Consider the following 15,178-nt stretch of genomic DNA (forward strand, 5'->3'; position numbering starts at 1 on the left):
AGTACGCCAGTGCCAAATCACGGTAAGTGTGTCGCCGTTACATACGACCGCATTATGTTAAGGAAAACGACGTTTTTCTCGCCGGCGAGTTCGCTCCATCCCGGCCTGTTGCTAGCTGCCTCCTCTTGAACGGCAAAATAACGGTCAGCTTTGCAGCTCGAGCTCATTGTGTTTTTGCACCGTGATAGCGAAGTATGCTCTGGTCAGACAGTCATTCTGTGGGTATCACGATCACGGCACACTGTATAATGTCTTTATGTACTAGAAAGAGATTGCGATTGCGAATCAGAATAGCAGTGCCAAATATAGGAAGCCTACTTTCAGCGAATCCACACTATATATAGCGCAAACGAATCTTTTAACAAATACACCAGACGAGATTATTAATAAATGGTTTGTATCAAGACTGTTGAAGTGGTGCAGCTTAAATGCCCGGAATGTGAGTCAGACATTTAGCAGGAATAATAACAACAGCAGTAGCGTGTCCATGTTTATGTGGGTAGAAAGGAGAAAGGCAAGTTAACATCAAGTCGCTGAAAAAAAATTTACTTCATGTTGTTGTTTTAAACCTGTATGACTATATATATATAGGAACAAATGAAAATGCAGCGCAGTTCACCCCAAAATGAAATTCACTGCTTCATGTTGTTGTTTAAACCTGAATGACAGTTCATATATAAATATAAATATTATATATATATATACACATATAAAAAAAAATTCTTATGGAACACAAAAGCAGAAATTGTTGTTGTTTTAAACCTGTATAACTAAATATAAATAGTAACAAAAAGAAATTTAAGAGAACAAAATCAGATAAACATGACAAATGACATAAAGGAACAAAATGAAATTTGAGTGGTTATTTACAGAAAACCTAGACACCTGATTTGTAAATCAGCAGTTTGTTTGAGTCATATCTTTTCAATGAATCAGTTGATCCAAACATAACAAATCTGTTTCTCTTAAAAGCAATTGTATGACTTGAGAATATTTGGAATATAGTGCAATAAATCAAGTAGACTACTTTTATGGAGGTTTTACACCCCTTTTTTTTCACCCTTCATTGTAATTACATGTAAATATGCATCTGGCAGATTCCTTAAAATTTGTCTTTCTGGTTTGGAACAGCAATTTAATTTTGTGTTGAACTATCCCTTTAAAAATGATGAAGGTGTGGGTGCCAGTAGCCTTGTGGGCAGTGTGCCAACTTATAGCGACGTTGCACTTTGGGCGTCCCAAGTTTGAGTCCTTTGCTTACAGACCTTTCCCTATCCCATTCCCCCTCTTTCTCCCACTTCACTTCCTGTCTACATACTGTCCTATCCTAATAAAGGCAAAATAAAAAATAAAGCCTGTTATTGCAGCAATAAAAAGTCATTATTATGATGATGACTGTTTTTCTTAATGCAGTTCCCACATGTCTTTTCGCTATTCTTCTAACTGTCAAATGTTATGTTTCTCAACTGCACTGGGATCAGTTTGATTTCTTATTAGCTAAAGTGAGCTGCCTACATAGAAGGCATATATGTGGAAATCACAGCACAGGGATTATTTGTCTCCGCTAGTGCTTTTCCTTACTAAATCCACTCCTATCACACCCATTAGAAACACTTCAGGATGGGCACCATTAATTATCATCCTGTAACTATTCAGCTTCACTCTTTCAAGGCTACTTTGTGGTTTTATCTCCCGTCATGTCATCTACTGTTTTAATCGATGCACTGAAAACATTTGCCTCTCTTAAGAGCCTTGTAAAATCAATGTCTTCTACAGATGTTCGGCCATAATGCCCAGTCCCTGCTCTTCCAAGCATACACCGATAACGAGCTTTCATAGTCAGGTGTGTTATTACATTTACATGGACTTGTGTGCATTCTCTCAACATTCATCTTTAATAGTGCTTTTTGCATTGAAGCAGCTTATCTCGCTTGACTTGGAATTAATGATATAATTAAATATGCCATGATAATTGATACCTCCACAAGCTTAGGTTTCTGGATAGAGATGATGAGATGTTATTCCTCTGAAGTCGGATGGTCATCATCAAAAAATTAAACTGTATCTGTCCTGGGTCAGTTGACTTGCATTGCATTTGGCCTTAGAGCAGCAAAAATACAACAATATGAACATTTTATTTCACACATCTATGTAAATACTGTATATTAGCATATACTATAAATGCCAGGTTTCAGACTAGCACTTTTCAATTGTACACTGGACAATATGTTTGTCAAGTAACCTGAAAAGTGGTTAACAAATATTAACTGAATCAGCCTGACTATATTAGATTAGACCAAGAAAATTAATTTTCATGGGTCAGGTAAAAGTCACTCCTTCACGTTTCACGTTTTACAGTGTAGTCAGACAAACTGAGAGAATGAATTTGACACTCCTCTGCTTTGTTTACTTGCCAGGGTCCTTAGAGCTGTCTTAGCCAATGGCAGTGCCTGTAACTTCCCTAAGGGGCAGTTCATTTAGCTAGAGGCCTTTTTCAAAGAATCACTCTAAAACAAATCCACAAATTGCTAGAGTTTTAAACATGTTTTGTCAGGTAATCTAAAATGTGCTTCATGTGGTAACATCTAAATTAATTTAACATGACAGAATCAACTGCATTATGTAACCTAATATAAAGGTCTGCACTAAGTTACACCAACTTAAATAAATTTTTTTATGGGTTAGATCAGGTACAAACAGCTAAGGTGTTAATTACTGTCCTTTTTCAGTGTAGTATCACATTTCATGCTGATCTCTGATACAGTTTTTAAAGAGAGCAGTGAATACATCTGTTCACATTTTCATATTTAGATGAAGGAAATTGGTTATAAATAGGGATGTAATGATTCACTCAAATCACGATTCGATTTGATTCACGATTTTGAATTCACAATTCGATTCAATACACAAATCCTTTTATTATTGCTTTGACAAAATGCTGCAAGTTTCTTTGTGAAATTGAAATAACACTGTAATAATATACTAATATAGCACTTGCATATTATTGCACTTTTGTTGGTTTTGATTGCTTCTATTGTCCTCATTTGTAAGTCGTTTTGGATAAAAGCATCTGCTAAATGACAAAATTTAAATATAATGTAAATGTAATTAACAAAACTAAATTGAAATTTTAAAATAAGCCCAAAGTCAAATAAATAAGTAACACAAATAAAAGAAATCTTTTCATATAAACAAAATAAGGCTTTGTATGTGCTCTTTCCATTTAAAATGAGGCAACAACTGCATTTTAATCATGATCCAAACAAAGATGCTGCATACATGCAACATGAGCAGTTTTTAATCTAAATTAGATTGTATAATTGTTTTGTGAAACTATACATTAAAAATATCTGCATGAAACAGCAGACGAGCTGAACAAGACACAGATTCACTCTCTGACAGCAGGTGGCGCTTAAAGCGTTTCCTTGGTTTCCGCTGTAAACAAAGCAAAGCTGCACTTATGAACTTTAATGTGCATTATACAGAGGCAAGATGAAAGGAAAAAATACCATCTAAACTTTTCTAAAGATAGCAAGTTCCCCTCGGACATACATTCATATAAACTCCTACTACAATTAGACATGTGCCGATATTCGATAATGCGGTATATCGCGGTAATGAATATGCACAATATTGTTATCGTGGGCACTTCTAAATACCGAGAATAATTATATATAACAAATTATTCAGAATTTGGAATGCATTTTAAGAATACTTTTCCCATCAACTGGTCAAAATGCACAACACCGTTGTATGCTGCTTTAAAGAGACATGTGAACCCTGATGTAAACAAGCACGCACGAGAAGTACATGGAGGAACACGTGAGAGATGCGCTGAATGAAAGCACATTCAGTCTCTGACAGCAGATGGCGCTTAACTGCAGAAAATGCAGCCCTTACCCTGGAAACCCCATAAATAAAAACAGCAGCTGCTACTTTCTAAACATTTAAATAATATAAAATAATATTTATATATTTCCATAATTTTTTTTTCCATTTTAATCTGGACTACAACATGTCCTAGATATTGTTTGAAAGTGTTTTTGATTCTTTATTGTTCATTAACACTTTACATTAGGGCTTCATTAGTTACAAACTGCCAATGAAAAATTCTTCTGAACATTCATTAATCTTAGGTATTCCAATTTTTAAAAACCCATATCCAAAATCGAAAGTTGCAACTTTGTTATTTAATGAGCTAACATGAGCTAAGACTTGTATTTTTTAACAAAGATTAGTAACTTCTGTAGCAAATGTAGCTATTGCTCATTGTGAATGTTAATGCATTAACTAAGGTTAACTAATGAGGTCTTATTGTAAAGTGATACCTATGGGGTCGTTAAAGTTTCTTTTGCACTTTAATCGGTGTAAAATTTTTAACTTTAAATATATTTTTTGTATTGCTTTATTGTATTTAAATGTTCAGTTATTTTTTTTATAAGAAAAAACCTGTTATACTGTATTATGACCACTTTTTTTAAAACTTAATTTCAATACCGTGATAATACCGCATACCGTGACAAAACATTATCAATTAATCGCAACAGGAAAATTTGATACCGGCATATCCCTAACTACTAATTGAATCTTGATTTGTTTAGCATCTCAACTGATTTAAATCGTCACATATTTGAATCGTTTTCAACCGGCTTGCGTTTAATCATTACATCCCTAGTTATAAAGTTCATATGTCAGGGTGTGATGTGGCCTTATCTTGCTCAAGTTAACCCTAAGTGAAGTTTATCTTTACTCTAGTATTTTATTAGCATTTACATTGATGTAAGTTTTTGATGTTGTATAATCATCTCTTTTGTTGAAAGTTTGCTTTTAATCTCAGTTCTGTTCGGTCAATTCAGTTCTGTTCGGTCTGCACTGACTCACTCCGCTCACACAATTATGGTTGTGAAACATTAACTTGAAAACATAATATGTGGTTATGGGATTTCCATAATGTGTAGCTTCACGTTCCCACGTGATCCAATGCTACCTTTGCTCATAAAGGGTTGTTTTGTGTTATTTAAATTAATGACACTGATGCAGTGACCGCACATGTTGCTATAGTCACATGATCATGTAACAGCACACTTTGCCCAGCGGAAATCCATTGTAGGCATGTCTGTCTTGTCACATTTGTCATATTTGAGTAATGAACTGAGAAATCTAATAATGCCCTCGATAGATAATTGTCTCCTGGGGTGAATTATGAAGAAGAATTATTAATCCAGGAAAAGACATTCTGGTTTATGCTCATTTTATTGAGATTTAATGGAGGAGTAATAGAGTGCAGGGCTTTGCTACTTTCTTAACATACATTCACCCCATGCTGTGAAGTGAAGGTCAGGACGGGGGCTGTAATAAAGCTCAAAATCACGGATCAGACAGGAGTGAAGGGAGTCTCATTTCCCTCCCCCGCTCCCCGTGCTCATCTCTTCTATTCTGCCAATATCAGGTGACTACTCTTGGCTGAGTTTCCATAGTAATGTGGGCAGTGGGCGGGGATAAAGAGGTTCTGATCTGTTTTAATGATAGTGTAGTTTGCCTCTTTGAGCAGGAGATGGACAGTCTCTCCCAATAGGTTTTGATTAGAACAGCAGAGAGGTGTGGGATTGGGCAGCAGGGGCTAGCGTGTACAAGTGCAGGTGTGTGTGCTTGCATGAGATGGATGATGAAGAGAGTAGCTGCGATGGGGTGGGATAATCACATGGATGAAATCTCTGGCAGGGATCCTAATGGTAGACCATGTAGCTTTCCACATGATGAACATTTGCACTCTTTCCTCATTCTAGTTCTGCGGCAGTGGGCAGCAAGAAAGAACGACCCAGCCATTGTCTTTACTAACGCTCTCTTTCCCAGGACAAGGAGGACCATGAGTCATTCTTCAGAGCCCTTTGGAGATTGTAAAAGTCTGTATGTGTGTGCATGCTTGTGTGTTTTGCTGGTAGGCTTTTGCACCCATCAGACTTGACAGTGGCCAATGAAAGGGAGCTGTTTCATCGGCTATAAATACCACACTGCAATGTGGAGCATCGCTCTGGCAGCTGCAGGGGAACTGCTCCACCATCGCCCACACACGAGGACAGGAAGGGTCAGGATTACACCAACCACAGACCTTGTTTGACCCCTGCAGAAAAATTACACATTTTGTACAAACATATGGTCTGAATGATTAAATGGGAATATTTGCCCTGGAAGCTGTGCATTTGCAGCCATCATAGTCAATGATTACCTACAGCAGGGCTTCATTTAAACCAGGGTAAATTTGTTGCACATGACACCGCTTTTCTCCCAGAGTTCCCAATGCCTTTGCCATAATAGACAGATAAATGTGAGTGATTGTGCCAAATGCACGTCTGCAAAGGCAGTTGGTAGACTTTTTCAAAACATGGGGTAAATAGTCCTCAACAAACTGAACTGAGACCCTTGTTTAGAGTTGAGAACCCAGAGGCACGCAATTTGCACAATAATTGTGTCCTCTGCTTGAGCTACTTGCAGACAATAAGGCCAAGGTTACTTTAATTCAGAAGAAGGGGAATAACAAGCAACAGAAATAGACCGTAACCGTCTTGCATAGTAGTCAGGTACTTTTCCACAAGGTCCTCGCTCTGTGACTGTCCAAATTACAAGAGAGTCTAATGTGTTTGTTTCTTTCTAAACTCCATCATTCACTTTGCTTCATCATCTGTGCCAGCAAACACACCTTTCCCGAACAGAGTTGAATTCGACACACCCTCTGGCGCACACAACAGCTCAAGGGAGATAGAGACAAGGTGTGAAAAACACAGATAAGTAAATCAGAGTTACAGTAAATAGCTGTTTTTGATGGGATTCATTTTCCCAAATCCCAATGATGTTTGAGTTGTAGTGGCAGAGTACTAATTTAAATGGGACTGACATCTCTACTCTGATGGGAGTGTGAGTGAAGGTGCATTTATCATAAAACCCATTGAAGTAATCAAGATTTAATTTTCTTTTTACATCTGACATAAAAAATACTTGAACCAACAACTGTTTTCTTGTTCAAAAAGTTGGCAAAAAAAAAAAAAAAAAATCTATAATGAAGGTGCCGTTGATAGTGGAGTGAGAAATGTAGCTTTACTTCAAAGTAAGTAAGGAGAGTAGTTGTGGTTGATATGTCACAATCACAGAAATTCCAGTATGGGTGGGATAAGTTTTCTTATAGGACCACAAGGTTTGTAGTAAAACATTAGGTAATTTGAAAGACAAGTTTTACTTAGGCTGTGTGAGAAAAAAAAAAAAAAAAAAAACATCCATCTGATTTGGATGGGATTACAGAAGGTATATCTGTGAAACACAAATTTACCTGACCTTCTCTGGGAAAACTAGTCCAGTCCAAATAGGCTTTAGGAATACCCAGGAGACTCATGTCTGAGGTAAAGATGATGGAAGCATTTTTGAGGCATCTAGTCCTGTAGTCTGCATTGCTCAGCTCTGACCTGACTGAGACTGCTGTCTCAGCTCAACTGGAGCATGCTCAATAGCATCTCTAATGCCTTGTGGATTGTTAACGACTTCTCTGGGACAATTAAGCATTTCTGCGGTGCTCACAACAATGGATGGAGATATAAATAAAGAATGACAGAGGTAGGATGAGAGGGCAGACAATATGTCTGTTGGAATGTTATTAAACAAACCTGAATTGCAGGGTTAGGGCAACTCATCCACTAAGTGCCAGCCTTCAGGAGTCATCAGGGTGAGGTAGGTCAAGCTCAGACTTCACTATGATTGTTGATTTGATTGATCTTTTTATCCCCTTTATGCACTAAATAGAGGTGGGGGATTGTCATACTAAGAGGATTCAGGGGGATTTCATGATTGGATTTCACCTTGATTGATATCTTCAAACGTTTCAAGCATATAGACCACCGGCGTTCATGATACAGCCTATCAGTTGGAGGAGGCATGGTGGGTAATAAACTTTACTTAGCTTTTTGCAGCATCTGCTTCCATACCATCATTTGGTTTATGCCATCCCCACTCAACAATCACTTGTCCTTTCTGTCTCCTGCCCTTCGGGTAGGAAGAAAAAAGATGGTTCAAACCTCACGGGACACAGACATATTGAGTGTGCTTTTGTAAGTCCCAATCTGCCCCCTCTCTTGCTATCTGTTTGCCTCTTTCTTTCTTTCTTCCCCATTCTGTCATTTCTGCCTTCTGAAAACTGCTTCCCCACTCCTTAGTTGTGAAACCAGAGTGTACTATGGAATATTAGAGGGAATGCTTGATCAGACCCTGCCAGACCTTCCTGTCTGAACCTTAGCACCCGGAGAACTAGTAAAATATTTGCTTCCCTCCATTACTGTTTGCATAAGCTTAATTGAACACTTAAGTTGTTGCTCATTGTTGGTTTTGTGTGAAAATCTCAGCTATACCTTTTAACTAGAAGCCCAGCTGCCCCTCACCCACTGAGTAGAGTTGTTGGCCCGGGGGTTCGGCTCAGGTGGGCTCTGCCACCTGCACAGAACAAAAACTGCTGCAAACCACAACTGGGTTTAAGCCAGACAGCTAACTCAGGTTGTCATCGCAATCTTCCGATTGAAAGTTTTCATACTGCTATACTTCACATGTCAGCATGCTACTTGCAGTTTTGTCTTCATGCATCAGTTATTCCTTAAAAACTATTGCAGGGCAAGGCCAAGTAACCGCTGGCCATTTGAAGTTTAAATCGGTACACTCAGAAGCGCTATGATCACAGTGTTTATCTGCTGCCGTTGGTTTTCAGTGGTGCAGCACAGGGCAGAGGATGAGTCGAATGCTAATTTGGTACAGAGCCAGAGGAGCAAACCTCATGTGACACTTATGACAGAAAGACAGGGTGCTGTACGGAGATATGTCACATTCTGAGTTCTGTCCTTTTCTTCAGTCTTTTTGAGCAGTGCAGAAAAAGTACAGCCTGGTAAACGGTAAAAGGGTTGAGCAAGCACCCTTTCCCTTTTCCCTTACCGTGCAGGTGTCGAATTGTTTGGTAAAAGTGCCCTTTCTTTAACCTCCCTTTAACTCTTTTCATCTTTATGTTGCAATGTCTATTTCCTTCTTCCATCTTTCTTCTTTCATTCGCTTTGAAATCGACTGCTTGCAGAGCAGCATCTTTGAGCCAAGCTATCGACTACAGTTTAGACACCATGGAGTAGCATTAGCTTGTGCCAGCGAGAGGCGTGTAAGGCAGAGAAGATCCTGTTCGGAGAGATAATCTGATCAGTGGATTTGTCGACTTAATTTTTCGCTAATCCTCATAGTGTTGTGGCAAGCCCTTTTGTGTTGAAAAGGCACAGGTTGTCTTAATTGGGATCAAGAGTTGGATTGCTGCTCATGCCATCTACAACGTACTTTGGTTTCACATTTGTTTAAGATTTAGTGGACATTGATTTTACTGTATTGTTCAGCAGGACTCATTTCATTAAAGTGTACAATGATAAATTATTATGTTATGCTGTATTGCTGGTTATACGCCCTTAATGCATTTGTTAAACATATTCACTTTCCTGGCTAGTCAAGGGATTTGTGTAACTGGCCAGAGGAGTACTGACAACAAAATGGAAAGAAGCTTAATCCATCTAGATTACAAACACATTAATTAGCCAGGCTAAGTAATGCCAGTAGTTCAGCTTTGAACTTGTTCCGTTGATATTTTCAACATCCTCGCTAATTTTTTTAGTTTTTCTTTTTATAAACCCATATTAACTTTGATTGGCAGACAGTGTTTTGAAAATTTTGAAAACTATGTTTGCTATGATTTTCCCCCCCAAGAATTTTAACCTTTGAGACTTTTTCTTATGTACAATCTATAGACAGTTACACCATCTTGTCATTTTTTAATTAAAGTCCCCCAAAATTATTAGAATGACTTTTCTCTTATAAATATGCTAAATGCAAATTTTAACCAAAAATCTTGATGTAGATTTACAGTAAAGGAAGTAATTGACATTCTGTCAACTACCCAATATGTATTTTATCATTTCCATTCAAATTTTCATTTACAAAACAAATGTATTAAGTTTTTATTTGCAACAGTAGAATCAAATTATTCAGCAAGCTATAATTTAACTCCCTGACAGCTATGAATTCATAAACACATTTACTGGAAAACAATGGCATACTGTGATGGGTTGATAATTATAGTTATCAACCCATTCTAACTGATTCTTTCAAGATTCACAGAAATAATAGAAAACCAAACATTTACATTTGCGAGGCACGAAAACACATACACGATCAGTGGTACCTGCCAGAAGGGGCATCAGTTCGACTCTATCAGTCAGCCCTGGACACCCTAAAGAGGTGTGTGTGACCTTTGGTCACTGTTCAGTCTTATGACCATGAGATCGTAATACAGGAGTGAAGAGAACAGAAGAAGGAAGTGGTTGGGATCAGGCATTATAATTTTTTTGACCTTTCGATCATATGTGAATGTGAGTATGAATGACTGAACATAAATGATGAAGATAGCAGTACTATATGTGGTCTGTTTAGCTGAGCACTGGATGAGCTGCCCTCTTTAGTGCTCCACTGACATCCATGGTAATCAGTGTGCCTACTGACAGACTCTGTGTTGCTACACGCTCAAGTTTGGTGCGAATGGATGTTTCGGTGCTTCAGTGATTTGCACGGTTTATTGGTTGGATCAGAGCGTCTTTTGTGAGCATTAACAGTTGCGCATAAACAGGCTTTTCGGCATTGGGAAATAGAATTTCAGGGCAGTTGAGATGCCCTTGGGAGGCAATCACAGAGGCGCTCTGCAAAAGCTTCTGAATGCCTGTGGCCTACCGCGTGGCACTACAACATTTATTTTGAAATCACTCAACATTATTCATTAGCAGCTTTCTCTGTGTGGTTTATGTGTTGCATTCATGCGCTAACATTTTACCTCGCATGCTAGCTAGAAACCTGGCATGACATATACGCCGTTCTAGCAGGAGGCAGCTTGTGAAAGAGGTATCATTTGTCTGAATGAATCACCTCATCTCCTTCTCTTATGCCACACACCCAGTGATTTTTACAGCACGGTGTAATTGGCCACTCTGTTTTCCATCTGTTGCTTGCTTGCATTCCTTGTCATATTCCCTCTGCTGTCCTGCCCACCCTCGGCACCAACAGCACAAGGGAGTTGTGTGTTTTTGCCAGCAAGTGACAACAGAAGCAAGATCAAACAGAATTCATAAAAGTCGATAAACATCCGCCTGCCGTTTCATTATCTCTCTGTCTCCTCGCCGCGAGATGGAGGTGTGGGTGCCATTTATTTCCTCAGAGGAAGGCCTCTCCATTCCTGATGAGAACTTTTCCATTTCACAAATTCTTGCCCTGGGCAATGGATCAGACTGTCAGAGTTACTTGCGTCTCCGAACTCCTCCACGATTCATCACTCCGTTTTTTGTTTGTTTTTTTTTTTCCTCCAGACAAAGAATTGTGGCCCATTACATATGTGCCTTGGAGAAATTTCCCCCCTTTAGTTCCAATACAGAACCAAAGTTTTGGTTTCTTTTGATTTATTCAAGGTTAGACTTTAGAATACAGCTCTGTGGCTGAGGGAGTGAAATTAACTCCAATCAAATGTGGGTGCTTTTTGTGCAGCAGTGGGTAATTGTGCTCATCTATCAGCCATTGTAGCAGATGACCTGTAAGACAGACTGACATTTGACAAGAAATGCCGTTGCTTAGATGCATAGGCACACGCTTGAAGAAACACCTTTTATTGTCATGAATAGACAAAACATATGTCGTCGATATGCCTGACACGCTGTTTTTGGGTGCTCTGTCACTCGTGTCTATTTGTAAGGTAGTAGCATTTTATGGAATATAAATAAAAAGGTATGTTTAAGTGTCTAACAATTTAAAAAGGTTATTTATTCCTGTGATGTCAACACTGAATTTTCAGCAGCAATTTTTCAAGTCTTCAGTGTCACATGATCATTTAGAAATCACTCTAATATGGTGATTTGGTGTTCAGGTAACATTTATTATTATTATCAATGTTAAAAATAATTGATGTAAAAATAAATGTCTTCCTCGGATGTGAGCGGCATGGTGCGACGCAACAAAAGACAATATAGAACCCTTTATAATCCACTATACTATCTACAATGGATGCGGACAGTAAACTGATGCCCCGGTATATTTCTTATGTACAGTAGTACTCCAGTCGCGCGCTGTTTCTATCACAAAGGGCGAACGTATTTGCCAATCATTACAAGCGATTTAACAAGTCCAGTATAGTCTGTCCCAAGCTGTTGCGGCATTGTAGACACGGTGCAGGGCAAATCTTGTCAATCCAAATGTAGGAAATGAGGAAAATCTCAGTGGAATGGAGCCACAGATGCCGTTACGGCAAATACAGTAGTATTGGAATTTTGAAAAATACAGTAAGTCTCTGTATGTGGAGTTTGACGTCACAGAAAATTCCAATGATGCAAAGGGTATTACATTTACTTACTGTAAAGGGAATTTGCAGTATTATACTGCCTAAAATAAAGCGCTTCTGCAGCATAACTCAACCAAATTCAAACAATACAGTCTCCTGGTTTGCAGTGTTGTTTTATGTGTTTTTTGCAGTGCCAATTTGAGCATGGCTCAAGCCAAGACAAAAGCCTATTGTTTTTGGTCTCTGATTAATTGTCTTACAGAGGTTTATGTGTGTCCTAGGAAGGGCTCCTACACACACTAGAGCACCAAGGACTCATTCACTGTATTCTCAGTGTACAGTCATGTTAAATTCCCAAGTGTTGGTTTGATATTTAACCTCTTCATTTTAAACTTACTTTTCAAGCTGATGTCTTTGAAAATGCAAACATATTTTTGCATTCTTCTCCCTCTATATAAAGATATCAAGTACCATGTTTTCTCTGAAAGCCTCAACGAGGTGATGTTGACTAGTGGATGCATGATAAAATTGTGGATGACAGGTTTGTTTATCCCGTTCAGTCAATGTAAAAGATTCCTTGATCTAAAGGGCTGGAAATTGTTGTCACCTTTTAAAATGGCATGCTTCTTTGTTGTTTTTTAAAAGGTTTGAAAAGTAGATTGGGTCAGTTATTCAGTTTGATGTAGTTGTATAACTGTGTTGCATATTCTATATAATTTGCAGTCATGTAGTTTGCATATTTTTGACATTAATACATTTTGTAGTCAAATGTTGTACTGTATCTTGCCTTCATCATATCTATCAGGTTTTAATAAAATATCTGGTAAAGCTGTGCCACAGTAAGAGCATTTTAAAATGTGCCTGTCATGCACTTAGTTTATGAGGCGTTTTTATTGCCCCAGCAATGACATTCTCTTATAACAGCCAAGCATTTGAGTTTTCAACCACTTGTTTCCTGGTCTGTTACTCTGCTGGAGCCTGAAATATCACTACAAATCAATACATTACTTGTATAAGACTCTAGACTCTAGTTGGACTTAGGGTGTACTCAAATTAATGTAGGTGTTTTGAACCGCGCCCGAGCACGTTTGACCCACAAAGCCTGGTTCGTTTGACTAGTGTTAGCGAATTTAATTCAATAAAGTATATTTAGGTTTATAATGGCTCTTGTTCTTACCTTATTGATAAACAGGAAATGTACTGTAGTTTGCGAGTAAAGCTGCAAATTATTTCATTAACCTCAGTTGTCTCCGTAATAATTTTCTGATACATACAAGTGAAAATCAATGCACGGAATAAATGATAAATTAATTATTATTAATTATTCGGCAGAATATTAGCAAAAGTGGTTTTCTCCATTATCTCATACATGGCATAAGCGTGCTCCGGCTGTGTGTGTGTGTGTTTAAAACAAGTAGAGAGTTCCAAATAAATGGAATTAAAGTTAGAATAGTCTTTTGATTCAAGTGAAAACTCACATACTTTCGTTTATATTAGTATAACTTGATGACTACATAATTGGCTTGGGCATTGTAGCAGAGATTTGTGAACATGTCTGAATGAGCTGCTGACATGTGATTGTTTATTTAACCACTTTTAAAGTAGTAGTCCAGCACTGCCTTATTTTGCTAAAGATATCCTGAGGGATGACTGCCTTATGCCCGGATGAACCTGGAGACCAGTAGTGATCCTTCAAGGCCATTCTGCCTGTATAACTCAGTCCGACCAGCCTTGGCCAACAGCCTTCAGATCAATATGACCATCTCAAAACCTGCCCAGAACCTAGTGGCAACCATCTGTCAGACAGATTCTCCCAAACACACAGGAACACACCCTCAAATCTGTCTCCATAGCATTACCAATTGTTGGTTCGCTTCAGTCTTCCTTGATCACTGAATATGCCTAGTTCTCCGCCAGCTAAATTACATTTCAACACACACAGTAATTTGGTGCAGAATGGTGAGGGCTTAATGATGCTGAAACTCATCACCCTCATGAAGAAACGTTGGGAGTGTAGAAGGGAGTGTGAGGATTTGCAAGAACCATCAGGCCTGGCACTTCTGCAGGTTAGATCTGCCATGATACGCTTTTGCTTATTAAGGTCTACTGTATTTAAACATTTCAGACCATCAGAAAAATCTTTTATGTAGGATGAGGGTTTCCAAACCATAGATTTTCACTCAAGAATATCTGTAAGGATTTTACCGCTTTGTTTTGTGCAGCCATTGATTTTTTTTAGGAGGCAGCTTTGTCAAGGTTTAACCAGGCCAGTGTTTTCTGGATTTGCTTCTGTCATCAAATAGGAAAAAAATGCATTTTATGCTAATTGTTTTATCTGTGGGGTTGAAAGCTGTTTGGGTCCATGCCAGTGATGTCATTTAATAAACAGACCATTGATCATTTTTATTCAAAAACTAGATTATCTTGTTCGCATTATATGAATGATGTTGCTTCTGGTGTGTATATTTTGTTGTTATGGTGCCTCTTGTTTGCAGTATTGCGTTGCTAATTAATTCTTCTTTCATAGTTGTGCTTGCAACCCTCATAAAATATATGTTGTTTTTGGTTGCCCTTCTCTTACTGAGTAATTTTGATTTTCCTGCCTTCTCTTGTTTCTCCAGCATTTGAATTGCCTTCTTGTGTGTTATATGCTTAGAGGCCTAATATTGTTGTCATTTGTCAAACAGGACACTATCGATCTAGTCATTCTATGCTAGAATCCGATGTAACCTGAGGTTAAACACTTCGCTCAAGGGCGTGTTAATGACAGAACTGGGATTAAGCCTGCAACATTCTCGTTGACCA

General features: G+C 38.3%; 1 protein-coding gene across 2 annotated transcripts in view; it reads left to right on the forward strand.

The window, feature by feature from the left end:
• The window catches only part of LOC109048026 (alpha-(1,6)-fucosyltransferase-like), an 80,083-nt gene that overhangs the window by 145 nt on the left and 64,760 nt on the right, over window positions 1-15,178 (forward strand). For both annotated transcript variants that reach the window (XM_042742593.1, XM_042742594.1), the window contains exon 1: window positions 1-22. This exon is cut by the window's left edge and continues 145 nt beyond it. The gene's annotated coding sequence lies outside the window, so the exon portion shown is untranslated. The remainder of the gene's footprint in view (window positions 23-15,178) is intronic.

Source organism: Cyprinus carpio, chromosome B17, assembly GCF_018340385.1.
Source record: "Cyprinus carpio isolate SPL01 chromosome B17, ASM1834038v1, whole genome shotgun sequence".
NCBI lineage: Eukaryota > Metazoa > Chordata > Actinopteri > Cypriniformes > Cyprinidae > Cyprinus > Cyprinus carpio.